The sequence below is a fragment of the Cebus imitator genome, unplaced genomic scaffold (assembly GCF_001604975.1).
Source record: "Cebus imitator isolate Cc_AM_T3 unplaced genomic scaffold, Cebus_imitator-1.0 Scaffold121, whole genome shotgun sequence".
In the NCBI taxonomy this organism is placed as follows: domain Eukaryota; kingdom Metazoa; phylum Chordata; class Mammalia; order Primates; family Cebidae; genus Cebus; species Cebus imitator.
In genome coordinates this window covers 4,107,991-4,113,977 of record NW_016107436.1, presented here as the reverse complement: position 1 = coordinate 4,113,977, position 5,987 = coordinate 4,107,991, and the positions used below count along the sequence as shown (strand labels likewise).

The window sequence follows — 5,987 nt, the reverse complement described above, 5'->3', positions numbered from 1 at the left end:
ACCTCCGCCTCCTGGGTTCAGGCAATTCTCCTGCCTCAGCCTCCTGAGTAGCTGGGATTACAGGCACACGCCACCATGCCCAGCTAACTTTTTGTATTTTAGTAGAGACGGGGTTTCACCATTTTGACCAGGATGGTCTCGATCTCTTGACCTCGTGATCCACCCGCCTCGGCCTCCCAAAGTGCTGGGATTACAGGCTTGAGCCACCGCGCCCGGCACCAAAATAATTTTTCTAACACATATCTGATTATCTGTCTCAGCTTAAAAACCTTTCTCTTGTTCCTATTAATACTTCTGATTTACACTTTTTTTTTTTTCTTTTTTTTTAAAGACAGTTTCACTCTGTCACCCAGGGTGGAGTGCAGCGGGATGATCTTGGGTTCATGCGATTCTACTGCCTTAGACTCCCCAGTAGCTGGAATTACAGGCACCCGTCACCACGCCAGGCTGATTTTTGTGTTTTCAGTGAAGACCGGGTTCACCATGTTGGCCGGGTGGTCTTGAATTTCTGACCTCAAGTGATCCACCCGCTTCAGCCTCCCAAAGTGCTGGGATTATAGATGTGAGCCACCTTGCCCAGCCTAGACTTCTTATAGTATTTACCCTTCTACTGCCATGTCTTTGTTTCATGGACACATTTTGCTGGACCAAAAGTAGGTAACTACGTTTCTTAAAATGAATATATGGGCTGGGCACGGTGGCTCACATCTGTAATCCCAGCACTTTGGTAGGCTGAGGTGGGTGCATCACCTGAGCTCAGGAGTTCGAGACGAACCCAGCCAACATAGTGAAACCCCATCTCCACTAAAAACACAAAAATCAGCCAGGTGTGATGACTGGCCCCTGTAATTTCAGCTACTGGGGAGTCTAAGCAGGAGAATCACTCGAACCCAAGATGACCCCACTGCACTCCACCCTGGGTGACAGAGTGAAAACTCCATCTAAAACAAAAAATAAATATGTGTTAAATTAGAGGTTCTAAGCCCACCTGGTAAACAGAGGCAACAATGCTGACAAATAATGTTAAATTATTTTATTTCACTAAAGCTTTCAATATGGGCCAAAAATACACAAAAATTAACATAAAATGGATTAAAATCCTAAATGTTAACATCTGAAAACCGAAACTCCTAGAAAAAAACATAAGGGAAAATCTTCATGACACTGGACTGGGTGATGATTTCTTGGCTATAATACCAAAAGCACACATGCACAACAAAAACAAAAACAGACTACAGTCACGTGTCGCTTAACAACGGGACACATTCTGAGAAATGCATTGTTAGTTGATTTTGTTTATCAACGAACATCAGAGTGTACTTACACAAACTCAGATGTTGTGAGTATGTATCTTTTTAAGACAAAATTTTGCTTTTGTTGCCTAGGCTGAAGTGCAATGGCACCATCGCAGCTCACCGCAACCTCTGCCTCCCAAGTTCAAGTGATTCTCCTGCCTCAGCCTTCTGAGTTGCTGGGATTATAGGCATGCGCCACCACGCCCGGCTAATTTTGTATTTTCAGTAGAGATGGAGTTTCTCCATGTTGGTCAGGCTGGTCTCGAGCTCCTGACCTCAGGTGATCCACCTGCCTCAGCCTTCCAAAGTGTTGGGATTTCAGGCGTAAGCCACCGCACGCGGCTGGTATATATATTTTTTATTTATATATTTTTTTTACATGGAAAACCAAATGTCCCAGCACCATTACTTAATATTAGTCACTTCCTCTCATTGATCTACAATGCCATACAGCAGGTTTCTATACACAGTATGCTCCATTATAATCTTATGGGCCCACTGTCATATATGTTATGACATCACTGACCAAAATGTCATCATGTAGCACATGACTGTACATTAAACTTAAAAACTTCGACGCAGCAAAGATAATCACCAGAGTAAAAAGGCAACACAACGAATGGGAAAAAAATTTGCAATCCATATATCGAATAAGGGGTTAATAGCCAGAATATAAAGAACTACTTTATATTCTCAATCACACACACACACACCTCAATCACACACACACACACACACACACACACACAAAAAGCCTAATTTAAAAATGGGCAAAGCCGTATGATTGTGCCACTGCACTCCAGCCTGGGCAACAGAGCAAGATCCTGTCTCAAAAAAAAAAAAAGTAATTTAAAAGTAAATAAAGCCAGGCACGGTGGCTCACGCCTGTAATCCCAGCACTTTGGGAGGCTGAGGCGAGTGGATCACGAGGTCAAGACATCGAGACCATTCTGGTCAACATGGTGAAACCCCATCTCTACTAAAAATACGAAAAATTAGCTGGGCATGGTGGCGCATGCCTGTAATCCCAGCTACTCAGGACGCTGAGGCAGGAGAACTGCCTGAACCCAGGAGGTGGAGGTTGCAGTGAGCCAAGATCGCACCATTGTACTCCAGCTGGGTAACAAGAGCAAAACTCCGTCTCAAAAAATAAATAAATAAATAAATGTAAATAAATAAATGGGCAAAGCATGAACAGGCATTTCTCCAAAGATCATATACAAATGGCCAGCAGGCATATGAAAAGATGCTCAACATCACAAATCATCAGGAAAGTGAAAATCAAAAACACAATGAGATATCACCTTAAACACATTAGAATGGCCACTATCAAAAAATCAACAACAACAAATAACAAGTGTTATCGAGGATGTGAAGAAATGGGAACCCTGATGCACTGTTAGCAGGAATGTAAAATGGTACAGCTGCCATGAAAATCAGTATGAAGTTCTTCAAAATAAAAATAAAACTACCGGCCGGGCGCGGTGGCTCAAACCTGTAATCCCAGCACTTTGGGAGGCCGAGGCGGGTGGATCACGAGGTCAAGAGATCGAGACCATCCTGGTCAACATGGTGAAACCCTGTCTCTACTAAAAATACAAAAAATTAGCTGGGCATGGTGGCGCGTGCCTGTAATCCCAGCTATTCAGGAGGCTGAGGCAGGAGAATTGCCTGAACCCAGGAGGCAGAGGTTGCGGTGAGCCGAGATCGCGCCATTGCACTCCAGCCTGGGTAACATGAGTGAAACTCCGTCTCAAAAAAAATAAAAAAATAAAAAATAAAACTACCATAGTATCCAGCAATCCCATTTTTGGGTATATAACCAAAAGAACTGAAAGCAGGATCTTGAAGAGATATTTGCACACTCATGTTCACTGCAGCATTACTGACAACAGGCAAAATGTGAGGGCAACCTAAATGTCCATCAATGTATGAATCAATAAAGAAATGCAAATAATGTCATATATACTGTGACATTGCCCATTTTTAAATGTCACTATATACATGACATTATACAGCTTTTAGAGGGAAATCCTGTCATATGCTACAACATAGATGAATCTTAGACATTACGCAAGTAATGTCTTAAGATAATGGCTAAGTAAAATAAGCTAATCACAAAAAGTCAAGTACTACATGATTCCATTTATAAAATGGAATAATTAAACTCAGAAATAGTAGAACTGTGGTTGCTAAGGGGTTAGGGGAGAAAAAAACAAAGTGTTGTTCAATGGGTACAGTTTTAGTTGAGATGAAAAAGTTCTAGAGATCTGTTATACAACAGTGTGCACACAGTTAACAATATTGTAATGTACACTTAAAAACTGTTTAGAAGGTAAATTTATGTTTCGTGGTTTTTTGAGACAGCGTCTCACTCTGTTGCCCAGGCTGGAGTACACTGTCATACTCTTGGCTCACTGTAGTCTCAACCTCCCTAGTAGGCTCAGGTAATGCTCCCTGCCTCATCCACCTGAGTAGCTGGGACTAGGGGTGTGTGCCACCACACATGGCTGATTTTTGTATTCTTTGTAGAGATGGGGTTTTGCCACATTGCCCAGGCTAGTATTGAACTCCTGGGCTCAAATGATCCACCCACCTGTCTCCCAAAATGCTGAACTGTGAGCCACTATGCCTGGCCTTATTTTGTGTTCTTTTACCATACACACACACACACACACACACATATGCACACATGCATGCATGGAAAATCTCTCCTTTAGGAGAGAAAAAACAGACACAAAAATAGCAAATAATTCCACATTTTCAGGTTATAAACAGCAAGTTTACATTTTCAGGTAATTAAATGGTCAAACGTCAAAGAACAATAAAACTGAAATATAGTCCCCAATTTTACTGCTTTATACACTGAGTAATTTAGTTTGAATGTACAACTATAAACATAATTAAACAGCAAGTTAAAAATAGTATATATATAAGCCGTAAAAAAGCCAGGCGCAGTGGCTTACACCCGTAATCCCAGCACTTTGGGAGGCCGAGGCGGGTGAATCACCAGGTCAGGAGTTCGAGACCAACCTGATCAACACAGTAAAACCCAGTCTCTACTAAAAATACAAAAAATTAGCTGGGCATGGTGGCGGGCGCCTGTAATCCCAGCTACTTGGGAGGCTGAGGTAGGAGAATCGCTTGAACCCAGAAGATGGAGGTTGCAGTGAGCCGAGATCGCACCACTGCACTCCAGCCTGGGTGACAGTGCGAGACTCCTTCTCAAAAAAAAAAAAAAAAAAACCGAAAAAAAAATTTTTCTATTTTTAAAAATTTTTTTTTTTTTTTTTTTTTTTTAAAAAAAAAATTTTTTTTTTTTTTTTTTGACAGAGTCTCACTGTCACTCAGGCTAAAGTGCAGAAGAATGATCATGGCTCACTGCAGCCTCAACCTTCCTGGGTTCAAGTGATCCTCCTGAGTAACTGATAACTACAAGTGTGTGCTACCACACCCAGCTAATTTTTAAACTTTGTTTTTATTTTTATTTATTATTATTATTTTTTGAGATGGAGTCTTACTCTGTCACCCAGGCTAGAGTGCAATGGAGCAATCTTGGCTCACCACAACCTCCGCCTCTCAGGTTCATGCAATTCTCCTGCCTCAGCATCCTGAGTTGCTGGGATTACAGGCATGCACCACCATGCCCAGCTAATTTTTGTATTTTTAGTAGAGACGGGGTTTCACCATGTTGGCCAGGCTGGTCTCAAACTCCTGACCTCATGATCCACCCACCTCGGCCTCCCAAAATGCTGGGATTTACAAACATGAGCCACTGCGCCTGGCCTTTATTTTATTTTTAGAAATGGGTCTCCCTATGTTGCCCAAGCTGGCCTTGAATTCGTGAACTCTAGTGATCCTCTTGCCTTGGCTTCCCAAAGTGTTAGAATTATAGGCATGAGCCACCATACCCAGCCTTAAAAAACTTTTAAGGCAGAGGTTTCAGCTTACTAACACCTCGTTTCTAATGATGCTCTATCACTTCTCAGCCAAGATCAAGGGTAGTACCTGATGATGTTCTACCATAATACCATTTTTTTTTTTTTTTTCCTGAGACAGAGTCAACTCTGTAGACCAGTCTGAAGTGCAGTGACGCAATCTCAGCTCACTGCAACCTCTGCTTCCCAGATTTGAGCAATTCTCATGCCTCAGGCCTCCTGGGTAGCTGGTACTACAGATATGCACTATCATGCCTGGCTAATTTTTGTATTTTTGGTGGAGATGGGGTTTCACCATGTTGGCCAGGTTGGTCTCAAACTCCTGGCCTCATGTGGTCTGTCCACCTCAGCCTCCCACAGTGCTAAGATTATAGGCATGAGCCACCATCACTACACATGGCCTCTAACGTAATTCTTAACCGGCTGAATAGACTTATCAAATATTTATTATAAAATGGTTTTTAAAAAAAATGCAGATACCACCCAAAAGGTGAATTATTTAGGTATTTACAAATCATTTAAAGTGATTATACCCCCAAACTCAAATTGTACCTTCAATAAGAACTGGAAACACAAGAATGATAATGACTTGCAAATCTGGCACACAAACATTCTCTGATGTTCTCACTATGTGCCATGTACTGCTCTAAACAAGTGTTACTATATATCACCCCCACAACAAATTTAATTTAATCCTACACTACATCCTATAAGATCAGTACTCTCATTATTTTGGTCTTTTTTTTTTTTTTTT

General features: G+C 41.6%; 1 protein-coding gene across 1 annotated transcript in view; it reads right to left on the bottom strand.

Moving 5' to 3' along the window:
- Positions 1-5,987, bottom strand: part of GGNBP2 (gametogenetin binding protein 2) — a 42,767-nt gene that overhangs the window by 14,873 nt on the left and 21,907 nt on the right. The gene's annotated exons all lie outside the window — the stretch shown is intronic.